Source organism: Gorilla gorilla, chromosome 16 (genome assembly GCF_029281585.2).
Source record: "Gorilla gorilla gorilla isolate KB3781 chromosome 16, NHGRI_mGorGor1-v2.1_pri, whole genome shotgun sequence".
In the NCBI taxonomy this organism is placed as follows: Eukaryota; Metazoa; Chordata; class Mammalia; order Primates; family Hominidae; genus Gorilla; species Gorilla gorilla.
Window position 1 is genome coordinate 23308215 of NC_073240.2, and position 24784 is coordinate 23332998.

The 24784-nt window shown below is 50.1% G+C and overlaps 1 protein-coding gene across 2 annotated transcripts in view; it reads right to left on the bottom strand.

Annotated features, from left to right (window-relative positions):
- Nucleotides 1-24784, bottom strand: part of LOC129527054 (gamma-tubulin complex component 5-like) — a 77857-nt gene that overhangs the window by 28933 nt on the left and 24140 nt on the right. Inside the window, exon 1 of one of the 2 annotated variants that reach the window (XR_008671900.2) lies at nt 17581-17663. The exons of the other annotated variant lie outside the window; for it this stretch is intronic. The gene's annotated coding sequence lies outside the window, so the exon portion shown is untranslated. Of the gene's footprint in view, nt 1-17580; nt 17664-24784 lie in introns of those variants that run through there. 2 annotated transcript variants of the gene reach the window in all.

Sequence of the window (24784 nt, forward strand, 5' to 3'; positions counted from 1 at the left end):
CTAGCTAAAGGATTGTAAATGCACCAATCAGCACTCTGTGTCTAGCTAAAGGATTGTAAATGCACCAATCAGCAATCTATAAAATGGACCAATCAGCACTCTGTACAGTGGACCAATAAGCACTCTGTAAAATGGACCAATCAGCAGGACGTGGGCAGGGACAAATAAGGGAATAAAAGGCTGGCCACCCCAACACACTGGACTCCCCTACTAATCTGTGGATAGTTTTGATGTTTCGCTTTTCACAGTAAATCTTGCTGCTGCTCACTCTTTGGGTTTGTGCCACCTTTAAGAGCTGTAACACTCACTGGGAAGGTCTGCAGAATCATTCTTTAAGTCAGTGAGACCAAGAACCCACCAGAAGGAACCAACTCCGGACACCCTAGCAGTGGCCTAAGTGTTCAGCAACACAGAGCTAGTTAAGTAGATTGTGATGTGTGCACAGCATGAAATTCTGTGCTACATTTAAAATGATCTAAGAGATGGTTCTTGCTATTGGGAAATGCTATGGGTGTGTAAAGAATAAGGACAAGTGGTACACTGTGGTGTTTTTATTGAAATAAATATGTATAAATTACATACATAGAACAGAGGCCCAAAAGACACACCCTCCAAAACATGGCTACCTCTGGATGGCGAAAGTGCCCATGCGGGTCCTTTTTCTTTGGTTTTGTTTGATCTATGATTTTCACATTTTTTGCATTTAGCCAATTAATACTATTCTGGTGAGAATATAATAATACCTACGATAAAAGTAAGAACTATTCCTATACTTCTAAAGTAATGCTGTCCTACTTTGGGGCTTATATTTCAAACCACTCACCATTTTATTTTTTGCATTTTCAAGCAGCCGACAGCACCAGAAATGACCTTTGGCCTTGCAACCGCTTGGTTTGCTGTCCAGGGTAGCTGGGAAGCCAGGACTGACTGTGCACTTTGGCCATGCAGGATGTCTGGCGCTGAGATGCAGAGGCACATGCTGGGGCTGGAGTTAGCACAGTAGTGCATCACCACTCCTAATCGCCTGTTTCACATACAGTCTTCACAATGCCCCATGAGCACAGAATTCCAGTGGACCCAGGATGAAAGGAGTTCGCTGAGACTCAAAGCAAGTACAAGACGTGTGATGGCTACAGCTGAGTAAGCCAAGCACTGACAGCCCCAGACGCACACTTCCTGGTGGAGCCAGAACTTACTTCAAATATAGAAAAACATGACATTCGAAGAAACCTGAATGACCAAGGAAGTCCATATATCCTTCTCACCATTGTTATTTCCCTGCTTTAACCAACCACTTATGCTGAGAGTGATCACTCACAAACCAGTAAGCCGAAGGCAGGCCATGTCAGCAGAATGTTCTTGTATCATAAAAGTGAGATAAAACGGTTGCATTGGTTTTAGACAGTGGCTCCACTGCCTGGTAAGAACAAAGTACAAATGTACACACCAGCTATAAAAAAGTTGTCTGATTTCACAAATTCCATACATGAGCTAAATGTTTCAATATTTGCATTTAAAACTGATGTGGCATCATATAAAGATGACTAGTAAAAGTAATGCTAACAATTTAAAATTTAAACTTTTTTATTTAGAATAATGACATTAAATACCAATTTAAAAGCACCATGACAAGCCAAGAGAGAGAGACTATGGAAGAAAAGAGAAAACTTTATCCTTACCATTAATGGCATTTTCCCTGGTTTTTGAACAAAGGGCCTCACAAATTATGTAACTGCTCCTGCTGAGACTTTAGAGGGGGTCCTCCTGCTCTCCATTGACAATTCCAGGGTGCCATTGCCCCTCCTAAAACACCCAGCTTCTTTAGAAGAACATGCCATTGGAATTGCCACAGACTGAATGTGTATGTGCCCTCCAACAAACTCAGAGGCTGAAACCCTGCCCTGTAATGGGATGGTATTCAGAGGTGTGGTCTCAGGGAGGTGACTGGGATTTGGAGAGGCCCTGAGGGTAGAGCTCTCATGAATCAGCTCCAGACCCTTCTGAGAGTCGCGAGAGAGCTCAGCTCCTCTCTCCACCATGTGTGGACACTGCGAGAAGATGCTGTCTGTGAACCAGGAGGTGGGCCTCCCCAGACACTGAATCTGTTGGTGCTGTGATCTGAGACTTCACAGCCTCCCAAACTGTGAGAAATTATGTTTGTGGCATAAGTCATCAGTTTATGATGTTTTGTTACAGCAGCATGAATGGACTCACACAGGAACATACCACCCACCCTTAGTGCAACAAATGTCCATTCTCTTTCAGGCCATGTCCCTTCTCCAAGACCTCACTCCCCTCTTTCCCAGTGGAGCCTCTCTGGTCAAGCAAACACCCTCCTCTTACTTGCCCCAACTCATTCTCTCAAACTTACCTGATAAACGAGTTTTTTATTGCTGCAAAACAAATCACCACAAAGTGTACCTGTTAAAAAGCACACACGTGTATAATCTCAGAGTTTCTGTGGGTCAAAGCCAGGGTGGCTCAACTGGGTTGTCTGCTTGGGATCTCAAGGGGCCACTGGGCTGTGATCTCATCTGGAAGCTCAACTGGGGAAAAATCTGCTGCCAAGGTCACTCAGTGCAGACAGGATCCATGTCCTGGTGGCTGCATGACTCAGGGCTGCAGCTTCTTGCTGGCTGTGGGCCAGCAAGAAGTTTATGGTGTTTTGTTACAGGAGGCCCCCTCAGAGGCGCCCTTCACCCCAACAGGCTCCTGCATCCTCACCATGTGGGCTCCTCCAGTATGTCTGCTTGCCTTTTCAGGCAACAAGGAGCATCTGGAGAGCGAGCAGCAGTGAGGCAGAGTTTTATAGGCTATTACGTGTCAGGGGGACATCCACCGCATTGCTGTATTATGTCAGCTGGAGGTCAGTCCTGGGTCCTGCCTGCCTACACTCAAAGGGAGGGGACTAAACCAGGGTGTGAACACCAGGAGGTGGGGACCATGGGCCCCTAGAGTCTGCCACCTGTGGCCAAATCCCAACCCTGCTCAGCAGCTGAACATGGCTGTAGAAAACCTTCCTTGCTGCCTATGCCTGCAGATGACATCATATGAGGAACCCCAGGTGGGCCCCAGTACTCCCCAGCAATCCCACCGCACCTCCCCAGACAGTGTACGCGCCTGCTCTCCTCCACTCCCCACTTAAACCCCACACACCCTTCCCCCTTTCACTCCCAGCTGCTGCCTCTGCCTCTTGCTCCCTTCACTGCCTGAATCAGCCAGGGTCCAAGAAGGAAATAGAAGCTACTCTGAGAACTTCTAGAAGGAGCTGGAGCCCCAGAAGAGATGCCCCAAAGAAGAGTGGGGCATCCTCCCTCCCCTAATCTTCTAGAAGAGTCTCCTATTGGCTGAACTCAAGCCAGAGCCCAAGCTGGAGTCAGACACTGGGATTCAGAACACAGTAGGGCAAGAGTGAGGAATGTCTCCAAGAGCAAAACGTCCCAGAATGGCTGTGCTGGCAAAACTAGAAGCAATGAGAATAAAAGCCCAGCCTCTCAAGGGACACACTTGTCTACAGCCCTGCCAGGTACAGTGGAGCCCACCTGCTCCCACCCCCACCCAGATTGCACTGTTGCATTCCTCCCCATCCCAAACCTCACAAGCTGGCATGCAAACATACTGTCCTATCTGCCAACACTAAAAATATACAGCTCAGGACTGGTGCTTTCAGGAAGACAGAGAAGACCTACTTTTCCCTGTTCTTCCTGCTAAGTACAACTAAAAACCTGATGTTTAGAACAAAAAGCCCCAAAGAAGTCTGCCCCCAGCCAAAGGACCAGGAAATGAGTAGCCTAGCAAGACAGAAAGCTTTTAGACAATCTCTGTTCTACTGCAGCCTAATACTGCAGACCCACATCCACTCAGGAGAGCAAAGGCTGAGTGGGCACCCTCCAAAGGCTATTACACAGTGCCTGGCCCCCAGTCCTCACACGGATGCTTCGCAAAAGGCTGAGTAGGGAGTTTGGACATTCACCGTTGCTGAGTGCTAGGGAGTTCCACCTCCTCCCTACACACTCCTCCCCCAATGGTTTAAATGGGGACCACCATGTGAGGAGCCTGGACTTCATCCCTGCCCTGCAGTAAAAGGGACCCCTCTCCTTCCTTGCTGACATGGTCTCAGAGGAGGCCAAATGGAGAGTCAGGGCATTCACTTCTGCTCAGCAGTAATGAGGCCACCCCCCAATGGTGTCACTAGAGGTCAGTAATGAGCAGTAATGAGGTGTCCCACCCCACTCAGCCAGCGTGATATCAGCAGAGTCCCAGTGAGAGGCAGAGGTCCCACAACCACCCAGCAATAAGGTGGAATCCTTCCCCATCTTGGGGAACCTGAACTTCTAACCCTATCTGGCATCAATGAGACAGTGTCGGGCCCTTCTGCTGGAGTGGTGTCAAAGGAAGGCACCTAAACAGAAGGTTTAAGTGGTGATTAGAGTCTTATGTAATACTCAAAATATGCAGGTTTCACTCAAAACCACCTGTCATAGTGATAACCAGGAAAATCTCAACTTGAAAGAAAATAGATGATGACACCAAGATGATGGAGATGTTAGAATTATCTGAAAAAATATTTTTAAATCAGCCAAAATAAAAATGTTTCAAAGAGAAATAAACACATTTGAAACAAATGAAACACAGAAAGTCTCAGCAAATAAGACTCAAATGAAACTGAAAACACAATAGCAAAATTCAAAATGCAAAACTGAACTCAACAGTAAAATGGAGGGGACAGAGAAAAGAATCAATAAGTGGAAGATAGAACAATAGAAATTACTCAACCTGAACAATAGAGAAAATATAGTCTAAAACAATTTATCAGAATCTCAGAGACCTATGGGACCATAACAAAAGACCTAACTTTCATATAATCCAAATGCCAGAAGAAGATGATGAAGAGTATGTAGCTTAAAAAGTATTTGAAGATCTCATGGCTGAAAACTTCCTAAATGTGGCAAAAGACATAAACCTACAGATTTGAGAAGCTGAGCAAACCCCAAACAAGATAATCCCAAAGAAATCCACACCAACATATATAGTGGGCAAAATTTTAAAAACTAAAAGCAAAGAAAAAAGTCTTAAAGAGAGAAATTAAAATGTCCCTACAGGGAAAAAACAATTCAGACGACAGAAACCATGGTGGCCAGAAGAAAGTGACATAACATTTTTCAAGTAATGAGAGGAAGGAACAGTCAAGCCAGAAGCCTATATCCAGTGAAAGAAAAATCAAGATGTTTTCAAAGAAAACTAAAAATTTATTGCCAGCATACCTACCCTGAAAGAATGGCTAAAGGAAGTTCTCTAAACAGAAAGGGAAAATGAAATAATACATTTTAGAACATCAGGAAGGTAAAAGAATATAGGTAAGGAGAGGCATGGTGGCTCACACCTATAATCCTGGCACTCTGGGAAGCCAAGGCAGGCAGATTCATTGAGCCCAGGAGTTTGAGACCAGCCTGGGCAACATGGCAAAATCCCATCTCTATTAAAAACACAAAAACTTAGCCAGGCATGGTGGTGCATGCCTATAGTCCCAGCTACTCAGGAGGCTGAGGTAGGAGAATCACCTGAGCCAGGGAAGTCGAGGCTTCAGTGAGTCAGGATTGTGGCACTGCACTCAAGCCTGGGTGACAGAGTGAGACCCTATCTCAAAAAATAATAATAAAATAAAAAGTAAGTCCAGGCTGGGCACGGTGGCTCACAACCTGTAATCCCAGCACTTTGGGAGGCCGAGGTGGGTGGATCACCTGAGGTCAGGAGTTTGCCACCAGCCTAGCCAACATAGTGAAACCCCATCTCTATTAAAAATACAAAAATTAGCCAGGCGTGGGGGCAGACACCTGTAATCCTAGCTACTTGGGAGGCTGAGGCAGGATAATCATTTGAACCCAGAAGCCGGAGATTGCAGTGAGCTGAGACTGCACCATTGCACTCCAGCCTGGGCAGCGAAAGCGAAACTGCATCTCAAAGGAAAAAAAAAAAGTTAAGTCCAAGCAAGATTCTTAACAGATGCATCATGTCCTGTTTTCATTCAGAGAATGCAAGTGCTTAATGGAAATAATTCTGTCATCTACTGTTGATAGCATGCTATTGAATAACATTTATACGTAGGTAAATATGTTTTCCCTCTCCTCTTGATTTTCCTAAATTCTGTTGAATGTTTGAAGCAAAAATTGTAACACTCCTTGATGTGTTTATTAATGTATGCAGAAGGAATCGTCAAGACAATTCTATAACAAATGAGAGAGGTAAAGGATGTAAAAGGAGGTATGTTTTCTTGATTTTACTCAAACTGATAAAATGATGGCATCAGTAGACTGTGACAAGTAACATGTATATATACTTTAATACCTAGAACAACAACTTTAAAAGAGATACACCAAGAAATATTATAGATAAATTATCGGGGGAAATTCACCCCCGATATTTCATGTAGGTTCTTTTCTATTTTCCCTAAGTGTCAGCCGGTCTGAGAAATAAAGGGAAATAGTACAAAAGAGAGAAATTTTAAAGCTGGGCATCCAGGAGAGACATCACATGTCGGTAGGTTCCGTGATGCCCCCTGAGCCATAAAACCAGCAAGTTTTTATCAGTGATTTTCAAAAGGGGAGGGAGTACATGAATAGGGTGTGGGTCACAGAGATCACGTGCTTCAGAAGGTAATAAAATATCACAAGGGAAATGGAGGCAGGGCGAGATCACAGGACCAGGGCAAAATTAAAATTGCTAATGAAGTTTCAGGCACATGTTGTCTTTGATGACATCTTATCAGGAGACAGGGTTTGAGAGCAGACAATCGGTCTGACCAAAATTTATTAGGTGGGAATTTCCTCATCCTAATAAGCCTGGGAGCACTACGGGAGACCAGGGCTTATTTCATCCCTCATCAACAACCGTAAAAGACAGACATCCCCAAAGTGGCCATTCCAGAGGCCTCCCCTTAGGGACACATTCTCTTTCTCAGGGATGTTCCTTGCTGAGAAAAAAAATTCAGCGATATTTCTCCTATTTGCTTTTGAAAGAAGAGAAATATGGCTCTGTTCCTCCCGGCCCACAGGCCACCAGACTTTAAGGTTATCTCCTTTGCTCCCTGAACATTGCTGTTATCCTGTTCTTTTTTTCAAGGTGCCCAGATTTCATATTGTTTAAACAATTTGGGCAGTTAATGCAATCATCACAGGGTCCTGAGGTGACATTCATCCTCAGCTTACAAAGATGATGAGATTAAGAGATTAAAGACAGGCATAGGAAATCACAAGGGTATTGACTGGGGAAGTGATAGGTGTCCATGAAATCTTCACAATTTATGTTCAGAGATTGCAGTAAAGACAGGTGTAAGAAAGTATAAAAGTATTAATTTGGGGAACTAATAAATGTCCATGAAATCTTCACAATTTATGTTCTTCTACCATGGCTTCAGCCGGTCCCTCCATTCGGGGTCCCTGACTTCCCGCAACAACAAATCAAAATGGAATTCTAAAAAAATGTTCAATTTACCCATAGCCTTAACATATCAGAAAAAAATGCATTACATGTAAATGGTCTGAATACATCAACTAAAAGACGGATTGGCAGAGTGAATTTAAAAATATGACTCAACTATGCAAGGTCTATAAGAAATTTACTTCTAAAATAACAGTATATGGATTCACATGGACATAAAGATGGGAACAACAGACACTGGGGACTACTGGAGCAGGGAAAGAGGGTGGAGGTCAAGGCTTGAAAAACTACTTATTGAGGACTGTGCTCACTACCTGGGTGACAGGTTCAGTGGTACACCAAACCTCAGTGTCACACAACATGCCTTTGTAACAACCTGCACATGTAGCCCCAAATCTAAAATAAAAGTTGAAAAATAAAATTAAATAACAATATAGGTAGGGTGCAAGTAGAAGGATGGAAAAAGATACATCATTCAAGCATCAATCCAAAGAAAGTAGGAGCAGTTATAGTCACGTAATATATGCTAAACTTCAAAGCAAAGAAAATTACCAGGCACAGAGAGAGACATCTTGCAGTGATAAAAAGGTCACTTTACCAAGAAGACATAGAAATCCTAAACACATATGCACAAAACAACAGAGCTGCAAAATATCTAACACAAAAACTAATAGAACTAAAAGGAGAAAGACACGTTTATAGTACAGTTTTATAGTTAGAGACTTAAACATTCATCTCTCAGCAATTAATAGAACTAGACAGAAAATCAGTGCAGTTATAGAAGAACTGAACAACACCATCAACCAATAGAATATAATCAATATTTATGGAACACTCCATCCAACAACAGCAGAATATTCTTACAAAGTGCCTACAGAACATACACCAAGACAGACTACACTTTGGACCATAAACCAAACCTCAACAAATTTAAAAGAATTGAAATCACACAGAGTATTCTGTAGCCACAATGCAATCAAATCAGAAATAAGTAACAAAAAGAGAGGAGGAAAATTTGCACACTTGGAAATTAAACATACTTCCAAATAATCCAGGATTCAACAAGAAAGTCTCAAGGGAAATCAGAATTATATTGAACTGAATGAAAGTGAAAATACAACATATCAAAATTGGCAGAACACAGCTAAATCAGTGATGGGAGGAAATTTACAGCATAAATGCTAGTATCAAAAGGAGAGCAAGTATCAAAAATAATATAAGCTCTCATCTCAAGAACCTAGAAAAAGAAGAGGAAAATAAACCCAAAGCAAGCAGAAATGAGAAATAATGAAGCTGAGATTAAAAATCAATGAAATAGAAAACAAATCAACAAAAGTAGTAGAAAAAAATCAATGAAACCAAGAGCTACTTCTTTGAAAATATCAATGGAATTAACAATCCTCTAGCAAGACTGGCAAAGAAAAAAAACAGAATGACAGTTATTAATGTCAGGAATGAAACAGGAAATACCATTACAGACCCTGAAGACATCAAAGAATAATAATGGTATATCAGATTGCCATTTTACAACTTTACATACATAACTTGGAAAACTTAGTGATTCCTCAAAAAGCACAAATTACTATAACTCACCCAATATAAAATGGGTAATTTCGATAGCTTTATAATTTCTATTAAGTAAATTAAATTTGAATTTTTACAAAAGAAATCTCTAGGGTCAGATGGTTTCACTAGAGAATTCTGCCAAACATTTAAATTAACACCAATTCTATACAATCTCTTCCAGAAAATAGAAAATGAGGTATACCTCATCAGTGAGTTTTATGAAGACAATATTACCCTGATACCAAAATCAGATACAGTACAAAGAAGAAATACTACAGGCCAATATCTCTTATGAATATGGTGCAAAAATCTTTAACAAAATATTAGCAAAGGGAATTCAGTAATATATCAAAAGAGCTACACACATAACTAAGTAGGGTTTGTTCCAGGAATGCAAGGCTGGTTCAATGTTCAAAAATCAATCAATGTTGAACATGGAGCTACCATATGACGTAGCAATTCCACTTGTAGGAATATGCCCATGAGAAATGAAAACATATGTCCACACAAAAATGTGTACAATAACATTAATAGGATCATTAGTCATAATACCCTAAAAGTGGAAACCACCCGGCCCTGCACGGTGGCTCACATCTGTAATCCCAGCACTTTGGGAGGCTGAGGCAGGAGGATCACTTGAGGTCAGGAGTTTGAGACCAGCCTGGCCAACACGGCAAAACCTCGTCTCTACTAAAAATACAGAAATTAGCCAGGCATGGTGATGGGCACCTGTAACCCCAGCTACTTGGGAGGCTGAGGCAGGAGAATCATTTAAATCCAGGAGGCGGAGGTTGGAGTGAGCTGAGATCGTGCCACTGCATTCCAGTCTGGGTGACAGAGCAAGACTCCATCTCAAAAAAACAAAAGTACAAACAACCCAAATGTCCATTACTAAATAAATAAAATGTGGTATATACACACAGTGGATTATTTGACAATAAAAATGAATGGTGTCTGACACATGCTAAAACATGAATAACCTTTGGAAACATGCTCAGTGAAAGAAGCTAGTCACAAAAGGCCACATATTGCCTGACTCCATGTATATATAAAATCTTCAGAACAGGTAAATCCATAGGGAAATAAAATAAAATAAATTACTTGCTGCTTATGGCTAGGGGAGGGGATAGGGTTGGAGGGAAATGAAGAACAAATGCTAATGAATGTGGAGTTTCACTTGGGTTAACAAAAATGCTCTAAAATTGATCATGGTGATGGTCACACAACTCAGTGAATATACTGAAAAAAAACCATTAAATTGTACATTTATTTTGAAACAGGGTCTCTCTCTGTAACCCAGGCTGGAGTGCAGTGGTGCAATCACGCCTCACTGCAGTCTTGTCCTCCCAGGCTCAGTGATCCTCCCACCTCAGCCCCCAAGTAGCTGGGACCACAGGCACACACCACGACACTCAGCTAATTTTTTATTTTTAGTAGAGATGGGGTCTTGCTATGGTGCCCAGTCTGGTCTCAAACTCCTGGGATCAAGTGATCCTCTCACCTTAGCCTCCCAAAGTCCTGGGATTACAGGTATGAATTTGTACACTTTAAATGGGTGAATTATATGGTATTTAATTATAATCTCAATAGAACTGTGAAAAATATCAAGCAATGTAATCTACCATATTAAAAGCTAAAGAAGAAAAATCACATGGTGATATCAATTGATGCAGAAAAAGCATTTAACAAAATTCAACACCTATGCATGATAAAACAAAAACTCTAAGAAAACTAGGAATAGAGAGGAACTTCCTCAGACCTATTAAAGAACATCTGCAAAAGACATAGAGCTAACATTACGCCTAATGGTGAGAAACCTGAAGCTTTCTCAGGAAGACAAGGCAAGAATGTTCCCTCTCACCACTCCTAAACAATTTTCAAAATTCAAAAGTAAAAAAAAAAAAAGTAAAATGGGCAAAGATTTCACTAAGGAGGATATGCACACGGCAACTAAGCACGTGAGAAGATGTTCAAGATCGTGAGCCATTAGGGAAATGCAAATTAAAACTATGAGCTATCACTGCACACCTATCAGAAAGGCTGAGATAGAAAACAGGCCAGGCGCAGCGGCTCACACCTGAAAGCCGAGGCAGGCAGATCACCTGAGGTCAGGAGTTCGAAACCAGCCTGACCAATATGGTGTAACCTCGCCTCTACTAAAAATACAAAAATTAGCCAGGTGTGGTGGCGGGCGCCTGTAATCCCAGCTACCGAGGAGACTGAGGCAGGAGAATCACTTGAAACCAGGAGGTGGAAGTTGCAGTGAGCCACTGCACTCCAGCCTGGGCGACAAGAGCAAAACACCGTCTCAAAAAAAAAAAAAAAAAAAAAAAAGAAAGAAAGAAAGAAAGAAAGAAAGAAAAAAGAAAACAGAGACACCACCACCAGCTGCCTAGGACTTGAGAGGCTGGTTCACTCCTGCATCACCAATGGGAATGTAAAATTGTACAGCCACTCTGGAAAGCAGTTTGACAGTTCTTAAAAAAACTAAAATTGCAACTACCAGCCAACAATTGCACTCCTGGACATTAATCCCAGAGAAATGAAACTTTCATTCACACAAAACCCTGCACGCAAATGTTCATAGAAGCTATATGAAAAATTGGAAGCCACGCAGCCGTCTGTCCGTAGGGGTGTGTGAAATAGGCCGTGGTGCATGCATGCCGGGAAGACCACGCCACAATCAAAAGGAACAGACAATTCATACACAGCAAAGTAGAGGAATCCAGAGTGAAAATCCTCAGTGAAAAAAAGCAAGTTCCAACAGACTATTTACTCTGATTCCATGACTACAACATTCTTGAAACGGCAAAGTTATATCAATGGGGAACAGGTTAGTGGTTGTCCGGGGTTGAGTAGGGGCTCTCGTTCCACCTCACTTCCTGCCTCTTCCCTGGGAGACAGAGGCCTCTGCTCACCCAGAACTCTCCCTCTTTCTCACACATTCCTCATCCAGTTCTTCCAAACACATCCTAACTCCTCCTAGTCCCACCTGGTCATCACCTCTCATGCAGATGATGGAGCACTCCAATCCCACAGCCTGTCCTCTGGGGGACCCCAACACCCTAGCACACAGCCTGTCCCTTAGGGGACCCCAACACCCTAGCACACAGCCTGTCTCCTAGGGGACCCCAACACCCTAGCACACAGCCTGTCCCCTAGGCGACCCCAACACCCTAGCACACAGCCTGTCCTCTGGGGGACCCCAACACCCTAGCACACAGCCCGGTCTGTGGGGAACCCCAACACCCTAGCACACAGCCCATCCCCTGAGGGACCCCAACATCCTAGCACACAGCCCATCCCCTGGGGGACGCCAACACCCTAGCACACAGCCCGTCCTCTGGAGGACCCCAACACCCTAGCACACAGCCTACCTCTGGGGGACCCCAACACACTAGCACACAGCCTACCTCTGGGGGACCCCAACATCCTAGCACACAGCCTGTCCTCTGGGGGACCCCAACACCTTAACACACAGACCGTCTTCTGGGGAACTGCAACACCTAACACGCACCCCGTCTTCTGGGGGACCCCAACACCCTAGCACACAGCCCGTCCTCTGGGGTGACCCTCCCCTCACCCCAGCCCGTGGCTGCACTCTCACGGGAACCACAGCTTCAGCCTGGCTTTGCTTTACTGGCCCCATGCGCTTGACTTGCCTAGGGCAGGGCCACCCTGGGCAGAGCTCCCGCCTGTAGGGACACCTGCAGCTGGCGGGAGAGGGGTAGGGGAGCTGTAAGCCGGCGGCACAGGGCGGAGTATGCCACAGCCCCAGCCCACCCCTCCAGGTCCTCCCCGCGATGGCGCCCAGGACCCTCCTTCCAAGCAAGACTCACACCGAAGTGATCAAGTCGTCACCAAATTTTAGAAAGAAAAAATAGATAGTTGTGGCTTATTTTTAGAAAAAAAAAAAAAAAAAAGATGGTTCAGAGTCGGTGGAACCTTCCAGTCCTCACACCCAACCCCAAATCGTTTGTGTGGGCTACTGCCGGCCCTCTCTCCGGCTCTGCGCTCTTTCTGCCTGCAACCGTGCCCCCGAACTCGGGACCTGCGAGGTGGGGGTGGGCCCGGGCCCCTCCTGCCGCCCCTGCTGCCAGCACCGTCTCTCCGAGGCCCTCAACGCCCCGCCGTGCCGTGGCCTTCAGAGCACGCCAGACGCTCACCAAGCCTGCCTGAGCCCCGCCTCCCGCAGCCGTGCCCAGGGCGGAGTGTGGGGACGGCACCGGTGCCAGGACCGACAGAGGTCAGGGCGCGGCGCCGGGCGTGGTCCTGACAGCTGCCCTGCCAGGGAGGGGACGGCGTTCCACGCCTGGGCCCTTCTCCACTGCGTACAAGAGCCTCGGTCACCTGCTCGGCCCAAGAAAAGGCTCCAGGCCTGCGGGTGTGAAGGAGCAGCAGCCAAGAGAGCGGTGCTGCCGGCGCTCAAGCTAGGCCGGGTCACCGCCTCCTGCCCAGGTCCAGGCAGCCCCGGCCTTTCCCGCTGGTACTGGCGCGCCCGTGGCCGCACGGCTGAGTGCTCCGGGCATGGTGGGTCTGCGGGACTCGGAGCAGAGCTCGAGCTGGCGGATCCCCGGTTGGCGCCCGGCGGGAGGGCAGGAGTGGCCCAGCCAGGCCGCCCTGCGCACTCCCCGCCCGGGTGCGCCCGGGGGACCGCGGCCCTCCCACCCCGCCCCTATGAAACGACAGCCGGCAGCAGGCGCCGCACGCCGACTTCACAGTGGCGGCGATCAACAGCGTGTGGAAAACAGCTTCTTCGTAAATCTTAAGAACATTGTGGCCGGGCTCGGTGGCTCACACCTGTAATCCCAGCAATTTGAGAGACCAAGGCGGGCGGATTACTTGAGGTCAGGAGTTCGTGACCAGGCTGACCAACATGGAGAAACCCCGTCTCTACTAAAAATACAAAAATTAGCCGGGCGTGGTGGCGCGTGCCTGTAATCCCAGCTACTCGGGAGGCTGAGGCAGGAGAATCGCTTGAACCAGGGAGGTGGAGGTGACGGTGAGCCGAGATGGCGCCATTGCACTCCAGCCTGGACAACAAGAACGAAACTGTCTCAAAAAAAAAAAAAAAGAACATTGTTCTTCGAGTTCTTTAAATATCTGACATAATACCGGCAAGGAACGAGAAGCACCAGGTTTAGGCGCTGAGGTGAAAATTTGGCTGTCGAAAGGCAGTCCCTCTGCAGCCAACTCCCCTCTGGTGGACAGTGTCCAACATCCAGAGAAAACACCCGTCACTGAACGCTCCCCTCCCCACAAAGCGCTGCTCGGCCCCAAATCGTCCCTAATGCGCTGCTCAGCCCCAAGGCGTCCCTCTGAGCGAGAAACCGCCCCTGGCTATGCTTGCAGGGGCCTGGCTGGGTCCACAGGGCATGGCTGTGTCTCTCGGAGCATGGCCCTTGTCTCCGGGGGCCTGGCTGCGTCTGCAAAGGCGTCAATGTGTCTCCGGGGGCGTAGCTTGTCTCCGGGGCGTGGTCGTGTCTCCGGGAGGTGGCTGGTCTCGGGGGCGTGGCTTGTCTCCAAGGCGTGGCCGTGTCTCTGGGGGCGTGGCTTGTCTCCGGGGCGTGGTTGTGTCTCCTGGGGCGTGGTCGTGTCTCTGGGGCGTGGTCGTGTCTCTGGGGCTCGGTCGTGTTTCCGGGGGCATGGCCTGTCTCCGAGGTGTGGTCGTGTCTCCGGGGGCGTGGCTTTTCGTTGGAGGTGGTCTGTGTCGGGCGTGACTGTGAGCCGGGGGCGTGGCCGTGTCTCGGGAGCCTGGCGGTGTCCGCAGGAGCGATGCTGTGACCTTTGCATTTGAAGCATTCCTTCTAGTTCCCGGATCCCAGGGAGGGGGCAGGAGAAGCCCTGCGGCCAAGAAGGCCTGAAGAAGCCCGTCCAGGGGTCAGCCTCCTCCTCAGCCGGTCCTGGGCTGAGACAGGGGTGTCCCGCTGAGGGCAGTGTAGGGTGCGGTGCCCCCACCCCACTTCGGGCCTGGACCGAGATCGCGAGTGTGACCGTATATCCCTTCAGGTGGATTTTTCAACATGTGAACTTGGTTAAAAGCTTCTAGAACGTTAAGCCAAACATCGTGGCTTTCCATCCGTTTTCTGTTCTTGTTTGAAAGAGTACGCCTCCTTCCAGCCTGGGAGGAGGGGCAGGGCCCGGGAGAGGGCCTCGGGAGGCCGCGGGTGGGCTCTGCCGAGGGCCGCGTTCGCAGGGCCCCCCGTGACTGGCGGCCCCGCGGCAGGCCAGGCGCACCTCTCGGGGAGGAACGAGCAGCGCCAGCAAACGCGCAGCCGGGCACGCGGCCGCCCAGCCCCGCTCCCAGCCCGGGGCCAGGACCCCTCCCCGCGGCGCCGCTGCTGCAAGCCTCCTCTGCTACCCCAGCTGCGGGCAGTTTGGCCCGGCGCTGTGCCGCTGTAGTTCGGTGTCCCTTCGCCCATCCTGCAGGCCAGCTTGGAAACTGTGTCCCATGCCCCTCGAAACACCGGATCTGCTCCCCGCCGCCCTGCGGAATGCGCCTCCTGGCGCCTCAGTGGGTGGCCGGGCCCGAGAGCACAGGCGCGCCAGCCACACCTCCCCACGGGTCGGACCCACACGGACCCCGCCGCGCTCCGTCGAAACTGCGCGGGTCCCGCGGGTGGCCGGCGCAAGAGCCACAGCCCGCGACAAGCCGGCTGCCTGCAGGTCAGTGACAGAACCCCAAATCGAAACTGCGGAAACCCAACAACCAGCGAGTGAGCTGGTACAGCCAGCGGCCCCAAGGAGCTGAGGGAGCTCCAGCTTGTGGAGTCTCTTCTCACATGTCCAGCATATGGAGAATGCCACACTGGGTCAGCCCCTGCCCCAGATCCTGCCCCTGGCCTCCAGGCTCTGGGCTTTCCTCCCCTTTGTGGTAGCCTTTATCTCCATTGCAAGCCATCTTTCCACTACTAACAGTTAAAAGCCTCCCTTTTCTCTCTACTCTCCCAAGAAACCTCATCCTCACCTGTGGACAGGTGGCCGCCCAGCTCTCTTCTGCAGCTCAAACCACAGTGTCCATCTACCTCTTTGTGTCCCTAGACATAAAGGTACCCAGAACTCCCAGAGTGCTGAAGCCACACCTGGCCTTTCCCAGAGGCCCACTGATCCCACCATCCATCACCCATCACCAACTGGGAATCTACCCTGCAACTCACCAGTGTTTCCCTGCCCCGGCCTGGCAACCACACTCAGTGGGAAGGCCTTGGCAGTGGCTTTCTTCAACTCCCCAGCTGCTCCCAACCCCCCAGCCACAGTTTTCCAAAATGCATATGGCCTCAAACTCAAAATATTTCCTTGCTGCCTGCCACTCCAGCATAGAAACGGGGACCCAGGTGACACAGGTGTCATGCTGCTGGGTTTCCAGGGACAGCCAGGACCTCCCTATTCCTGGTATTCCCGATATCTTCAGATCTCAGCTGCTCCAGGGGCTGGAGGTTGTGGTGTTCTCATAAAACAAGAACAGTATAGGCATTTGCTTTTCATCAGTGTAATGAAACTTTAGGGACTTATGATCCTAAATCACATTACACCAATGTGAACTGCACTCAAATTGTTGTAAACTAAATTTGCAGAACAAGCAGTTTTTGTGCAATTCTTTGCAGTCTACTCAGCTCTTTCACCGCTGTGTTCAGGTTCAATCCTCATTAGTTCTTCTATGAGAGATAGTTATCCCCAGATGCGTTCAATGCCCAGCTCCTTGCCCTGGCAGGCCCCGTCCCAGGGTCCTGGATGGCAGACGCCATGCCCGCCCCGCGAAGCTCAGGCTCACCAAGCAAGCAAACCACAGCTGGTTTAGGTAGACAGCAGCTGCCCACAACTGCTAACAGCCTCGGGTTTCTTTTCCTCAGAATCACTCACCCTAAATCTACACATTGTAGACTGTCACATTGGTCTAAGTAGTGCTCCTCAAAGTGCACTGCACATTAGAGTCACCTGGGGAGCTTCACCGCCGGGCCCCAGGCTCTGATTCGCCCAATGGGAAGGGAGCACCGGGCACTTGTCCTGAGCCCCTGGCCCCTGCCTGGGTCTGCAAACCCAGAGCGTCCACATACCAGGCTTCCTGTGCTTAACATTGTGTCCTTGAAAAGAGCTAGCTGCACTAATGCCCATTGATTTCACTGTGTGTGACCACAGTAAAGAGAAGCAGCTTTGAGGGATTTAGTGTTTTCACTCCAGTGCATTCCATTCTAAGGAAACGCCTGACCACGGCTCACGGCTAGGAGGCCCCGCAGTGCCAGATGCTGCCCTGGAGTTCAAGTGGAACATTTGCTGTCTGAATCTTTCCAAACTCCCCCCACCCATGACCTCGCGGCCCACCAGGGGGCGACTTTTTCCTGGGTCGCCTGGCAGAGAGCCGTGGGGGGTGCTCAGGGGGCAGCTGCTGCAGGCCCAGGCGGACTCAGCCGCGCTAGGTCGGCTCCATCGCACCCGTCTGTGCACATTGACCTTTAGGGGAACTTGCCTTGCTTCCTAAGCCGCGACTCAGCCGGGGCTGTGTAAACCCTCCCTGCCTGTTCCCAGGCTAGGCTGGCTCCTCGCCTCCTTCCTCCCGACCGCGGAGCACGTGCACTTTACCTGAGCACTTGCTGATCTTTCTCCAGGAGTGAGTTTAAGGTCCGCACCTCCGCTCTGGATGGTGAGCGGAGCACAGCCTTAGAAGTAAGAACTCAGAGGGAGCTCGGCGCTCCCGCAGCGGGTCCCCCACCCAGGCACGGCCCCGGCCCCGGCCCGGCCCCGCCCACAGCACTCCCCACTCGGCCCCGCCCACAGTGCGGCCACGCCCATAGTACGCCCCTCCAGGCCACGCCCACAAAGCTGCCCACATGGCCCCGCCCACAGCTCGCCCCCTCGGCACCTCCGGCCCCTCAGCTCTCCAGCTCCCGGCGGCGCGGGCTGCGGCGGAGCCTTGGGCGCGGGCTGAGAGCAGCTCCGTCTAAGGCCGCGCCGCCCCGGCGTCCCCGACAGCGCTCTCCGCGGGGATAGTTTCCAGCTTTACCTCTGAGGAGGCGGCCCAGGACCGCGGACAGGCTTTTCCCTATGAACAAGAACGGGGAAATGCTCAGTGAATATTCTGTTCCCTTCAGAGCTCTCCCAGCGGGCACTGAGAGGCCCTCCAGCCAGGACGCCAAGGTTACACTTGCCGACAGCCCCTCCTGCAGCACAGACACACACACGAGATACACAGACACACACAGATACACACACAGACACACACAGATACACACAGACACACACACAGATACAGAGATAGACACGATATACACAGACACAGAGATACACAGATACACATACACAGAGACACACACAGAGACACAGCAATACACAGACACACAGATACAGGACACAGATACACAGATGACACACAAAGACACATGCAGATACACAGACACACATACACAGATACACACAGACACATGCACAGATACACAGAGACACACAGGCACAGAGATACACACAGATACACAGATATACACACAGACACAGATACACAGACACACACAAATATATACAGATACTCACAGATACACAGACACACACAGGTACAGACACACAGATACAGATACAGAGATACAGATACAGAGATACAGAGACACACACAGATACACACACGGACACACACAGAGATACACAGACACAGATATACACAGGCACACAGATACACACACAGATACACACATGCACAGATACACACAGATACAGAGATATACACACAGAGATACACAGACACACAGATACGCAGACACAGAGATACACAGATACATAGACACACACAGACACACACAGAGATACATGCACAGACACACACGCAGATACACATATACAGATATACAAACATAGATATATGCACAGACACACACAGACACACAGATACAGACACACACACAGATACACGCACAAACACATGGAGACAACACAGCTACAGACACACACACACAGCTGCAGTGGCCAGGCCCTGCACAGGAATTGGCAGGAAGTAAGAGGCTCCATCCACAGTGTAACAGCAGAGCTGAAAGAGATCTCATGCCTTATAACAAAGCACATTGCACAGCCACAGGGTGGGCCAGGGGTTGCCCTGGTAGCAGGGACCGAGGATGTCCTCGGCATGGCAGGCTCCAGGACACTGAAGTTCCCAGCCAGGGGCCTGACAGCAGGAGAGCCCGAGATCTCTGAGACCACATTCACTGTCGCATGTGCAGACCCCTCAGTTCAGACCACCGTGTGCGTTAGGTGTGGATATGGCTGGCAAGCAGCCTGCATGGTGACCCCATCCTTGTGGGATGGCGGCGCCAGGGAGCCTGTGACCACCGATGCACCAGTTCCCGTCCCAAAAATACTGTCTCATCCTCGCTCATCACTGCACCTGCTCCCCTCCCAGTGCCTCAGGGACACTGTTACAGGGCGGGAAGGGGCCCGGGCACAGAGCCCGGGGGAGGCTCCCTGAGTGGGCAGAAGGCTCTTGGTGTGCATGCAGATCTGTCGAAATGCGGGCTTTGAAACGCCAGCAGGACAGCTGCGGCCAAGCGTGTGGCTCTCTGTGCCTTACAGGTCACAGTTGTTTTTGTGTAACTGCTGAATGTATGGGGAAGGAGCAACCCTACCCCAGCTCCAGGGATAGACCCTGAGTGGCCACAGTAATGGAGGAAACCCAACTTCCATGCCAGGGACTGGCTCGGGTGAGCCAAATCTATGTGTCCCAGCCCTGGGGGCAGCTGAGGGGTGACAAATCTCCCCCGCGAGCAGACAGGCACCCACACCCAGCACAGCCACATGCTCACTGTCTCTGGGCTTCTTAGCTGCCGTCAATCAGTCCCCTTGGTTGATTGACCCTCAGGGCCAGACCCTCAGGGCCAGATGGGGTCTCCTTTCCTGGTGGCTGAGAGTGAGTGTTGCCTGCAGATGCATCAATGGAAGCCTGTGTGTGACTCGAACGGCCAAACTTGCCTTCAAGGGGCACCGTGCTTCTTCAGTTACAAGTGATTGGGGCCAGTCTCAGAAATGACGTGGTTTCTCCTAAGCTGAGCATGAAGATTTGGGTCCCAAACAAGATATGATATAGAATTATACTCTTTTTGGCTGGCCCAGGAAATTCCAGAAGGAAATCCCAAAGTAAGTCCCCCCCTAAATGTTCTTGGCAAAGAACAGCACCATTGGAATCAGATATAAAAGCCAAAGGTGGCTATTTCCAAGCAGAGGGCTGGGATGCAGTGTGGCTTTGGTGTACGTGTATGTGCATATTTTATGTTTGTGGCTGACCCAGTGAAGGCACCCTTGGCTTCTTGCCCTGGACAGGCAGTTGTGACTCAGAGGACAATGGTCCAGGAAAGTGAGAAGCTCTCAGAATTGGGCAGGCCTGAGGGTGCAGGAAAGCGCTGCCTCCCCGGACCACAGCATCCAGAGAGAAGAAAGCGCCTCCCAGCCCAGCCCTCCAGCCCCGTCATGGGGAAATCTGTCTACAGCTTCCCTTTATGAATCCCTCCCCAGGGGTACCCGGGGCCACCTGCTGTGCAGGCCTCTGCAGTCCCCAGTCTCTGCCTGTTCCTGCCACGGTTCAGCCCACAAACCCTATGCACCCACCCCTGCCCGAAGTTGGCTTGATTCAGCAAGCATTCTATCAAGTTCCCAGATCCTGAGGGTCTGGAATTCAGAAAGGCACAGTGGAAACAGCTCGTCTGCTTCCCACTGCAGCCAGGGCAATGTGAAGGCTGGAAATGACTGGAGTCTGGAGGATCCGGAGGTGCGCTTGCTCACTCTAGGGCAGGTCTGTCGGCTCTGCCACGTGGCCCCTGCACCAGCTCTTGGACTTCCTTACAGCATGGCAGCTGGGGCCCAAGAGACAGGAAAAGGAAGCCACCAGTTCCTTAGGGCCTGCACCCAGGACTGGCAGGAGTCATTTCTGCCATATTCTATTGGCCAAGCAGTCAAGGAGCCCAAGGAAGGACACAGACACCAGTTCTTGAGGGGAGGAATGTCAAAGAACATTGGAGCCATGTTTTTTGTGTTTGTTTCTGTTTTTGAGACGGAGTCTCACTCTGTCGCCAGGGTGGAGTGCAGTGGCGTGATCTTGGCTCACTGCAACCTCTGCCTCCCGGGTTCAAGCAATTCTCCTGCCTCAGCTTCCTGAGAAGCTGGGACCACAGGTGGGCGCCACCACACCCAGCTAATTTTTGTGTGTTTAGTAAAGATGGGGTTTCACTATGTTGGCCAGGATGGTCTCGATCACTTGACCTCATGATCCGCTCACCTCGGCCTCCCACAGTGCTGTGATTACAGGTGTGAGCCACCGCGCCTGGCCAGAGCCATGTTTTAAAGTTACCACGGCTTTAGGAGGCAGGAGCTGCATAATGAGGGCTTGATGCTAGCTTCTGAACTTAAATTCTGGACTTTAAAGACATGTTTAAATGTAATGAGCTGTGGAGTCACAGGAACTCCCATTCATTGCTGGTGGGACTGCAAGATGGTACAGCCACTTTGGAAGACAGTTGGGCCGTTTCTTACAAAACTAAACACTCTTAGAATACGATGCAGCAACCAATGTTCCTTGGTATTTACCTAAATGATTTGAAAACTTATGTTCACCCAAAATCTGCACATGGGTGTTTATAGCAGTTTTATCTGTCATTGCCAAAACTTGGAAACAACCAAGATGCCTTTCAGGAGGTGAGTGAATAAACAAACTGGGGTACATTCAGACCATGGAATATTTATTATTCAGAGCTAAAAAGAAATGAGTCTTCAAGCCATGAAAAGACACAGAAGAACCTTAAATGCAGATTACTAAGTAAAACAAGCCAATCGGAAAAGGCTGCATACTGCCTGATTCCAACTAGATGACTTTCTAGAAAGGTAAAACTATGGAGACAGTAAAAACATTGGTGGCTGTCAGGAGCTAGTGGGGAGGGGAGGGATGACTAGCTGGAGGGGATTTCAGGGCAGCGGCCCTAGTCTGTATGATACTGTAAGGCGGATACAGGGCATTAAACATTCGTGCAAACCCACAGAAGGCACTGCCCGAGTGAGCCTTGATGTAACCCGAGGCCTCTGGATAATGCTGGTGTGTTGGTGTAACCCATGGGCCAATCTGGTGGGCAGCATGTGCACTGGGGCAAGCTACATGTGTGGGGTGGGTGTATATGGGACTTCTCTGTACCATCTGATCGATAATGTCTTTCTTTTAATGAATTAGAGGAAAATAGAAAGTCTCATTTGTGTGTGGGGAAAAAATCAATTTTGAAAAGTGACTGGGATGGGCAAAAACTCCAGGACCGACTCAGGAATAAAAATGATTATAAACTTCATCCGGAAGAGGGCGGGTCCTGTGACTGGGATGGGCTGGCCCAAGTCCCGGGTCATCCTGAGCTGAAGGCTCCATGCGGAGGGGCGGCCCTGGGTGGCAGGAGAATGGGGAGGCCAGGCCCGTGGGGGTGGGAAGAAAGTGGGGTCCTGAGAGCTGGTGCTCCAGCGGGGAGCGAAGCTGGACACGGGAGTCTGCAGCTTGAGGGACGAAGGTGCCTGCTATTGCTTCGGATGTTGAGTAGTTGGTATCTGTGTGCGTATGTGTTTCCATTTGCATTTGGATCCCATGAGAAATGAGGCCCAGGAGGTCCTGCAGACAAAAGCCTCCCACCCTGTGGAGCTGGCCTCCATGCAGAATGGACCCATTCGAAGACCTTTTTAAAACGATCTTTTGTATTTTCTTGTTTTAGAAACGGGGTCCCTCTGTGCAGCCCAGGCTGCAGGGAGGGGCATGGTCATAGTTCACTGTAGCCCTGAGCGATTCCCTGTTTGAAGTGTTGACTATCTTGACTATCGGGGAGGAGTGAGGTCTGCGCGATTCGGCCGGGAGGACCCTGAGTAGGACTCACTCGCCAGACTGGCCGCCAGTGGGCCTGGCCCTCCCTGACATGGTGAGCCATCATGGCATGTCCCTGGCAGTGACGAGGGATGTCCTCAGGCCCCGACCCTCCTGTCCAAGCCACCCAGGGCAGGCCTGTCAGGGGCCTTCCTTGTTCCAATTTTTCAGAGGCCCAGCGCTCTCCTTCGGCATCCTGCCCACCTGCCCAGCTGCAGGCAGCATGGGGAGGGGGATGGGGTGGGGAGAGGGTAGGGAAGACGGTGTGTGTGAGGGTGAGTGTATGTGGCGGGGCCAAGATGTATGTGTGTGGGGGGGGTGTATGTGACGGGCTGTATGTGAGGGATGTATGTGTGTGGGGGGTATATGTGTATGTGTATAGGGTGTGTGTTTGGGGTTGGTGTGTGGGTGTGTTTTGGTGTATTTGTGTCTGGGGTGTGGGGGGAGGGTGTACGCATGGGTGTGTGTGTACATGTGTGTGGTGGGTGTGTGTGCATCTGTGTGGGGTGTGTGTGTGCATGTGTGGGGGTATGGGTGTGTGTGCGCGTGCGTGTGCCTGGTGTGTGTGTGGGGGGTGTGCATGTGTCTGTCTGGGGTGTGGGGGTGTGTGTGCATGTGTGTGGGGTGTGTGTGCATGTGTGTGTCTGGTGTTTGGGGTGTGTGCATGTGTGTCTCTGTGTGGGGTGTGTGCATGTGTGTGTCTGGTGTGTGGGGTGTGTGCATGTGTGTGTCTGGTGTTTGAGTGGGGTGTGTGCATGTGTGTCTGGTGTGTGTGTGGGGTGTGTGCATGTGTCTGGTGTGTGGGGTGTGTGTGCATGTGTGTCTGGTGTGTGTGGGGTGTGTGCATGTGTGTGTCTGGTGTTTATGTGGGGTGTGTGCATGTGTCTGGTGTGTGGGGTGTGTGTGTGGGGGGTGTATGGGGGGTGTGTGCATGTGTGTCTGGAGTGTGTGGGTTATGTGCACGTGTGTGCATGTGTGGGTGTGGGTGCGTATGTGTGTGGTGTGTGTGGTGTGGGGGGTGTGTGTGGGGTGTGTGTGATGTGGGTGTGTGGGTGTGGTGTGGGTGTGGTGTGTGTATGGTGTGGGGTGTGGGGTGTGTGTGCGCATGTGTGTCTGGGGTGTTTGGGGTGTGTGTGCATGTGTGTGGGGTGTGTGCACGCGTGTGGGGTGTGGGGGTGTGTGTGGTGGGTGTGGGGTGTGTGTGCGCATGTGTGGGGTGTGTGTGCATGTGTGTGGGGTGTGTGTGCATGTGTGTCTGGGGTGTGGGGTGTGTATGCATGTGTGTGGGGTGTATGTACGTCTGTGTGCTGTGGGTGTGTGTGGTGTGGGGGTGTGTGTGTGGTGTGGGGATTGTGTGGTGGGGTGTGTGGTGTGTCGGGTGTGTGCATGTGTGTCTGGGGTGTGTGTGTGCATGTGTGTGGTGTGTGGGGTGTGTGTGCATGTGTGTGGTGTGTGCATGTGTGGTGTGTGGGGTGTGTGTGCATGTGTGGTATGTGGGGTGTGTGCATGTGTCGGGTGTGGGGGAGTGTGCATGTGTGTGGTGTGTGTGCATGTGTGTGTGGGGTGTGTGTGCATGTGTGTCTGGGATGTGGGGTGTGTGTGCATGTGTCTGGGATGTGGAGTATGTGTGCTTGTGTGGGGTGTGGGGGTGTGTGTGCATGTCTGATGTGTGTGTGCATGTGTGGGGTGTGTGGGGTGTGTGTGCATGTGGGGTGTGAGAAGTGTATGTGTGTGTGCATGTATGTGGGGAGTTGTGTGGGGTGTGTTCACGTGTGTGAGGTTTGTAGGGGGTGTGTGTATGTGTCTGGGGTGTGTGTGTGCATGTGTGGGGGGGTGTATGTATGTGTCTGGGGTGGTGTGTGTGTGCGTGTGCGTGTGCGTGTGCGTGGGGGGCGTGTGTGTGTGCATGTGTCTGGGGTGTGTGCGTGC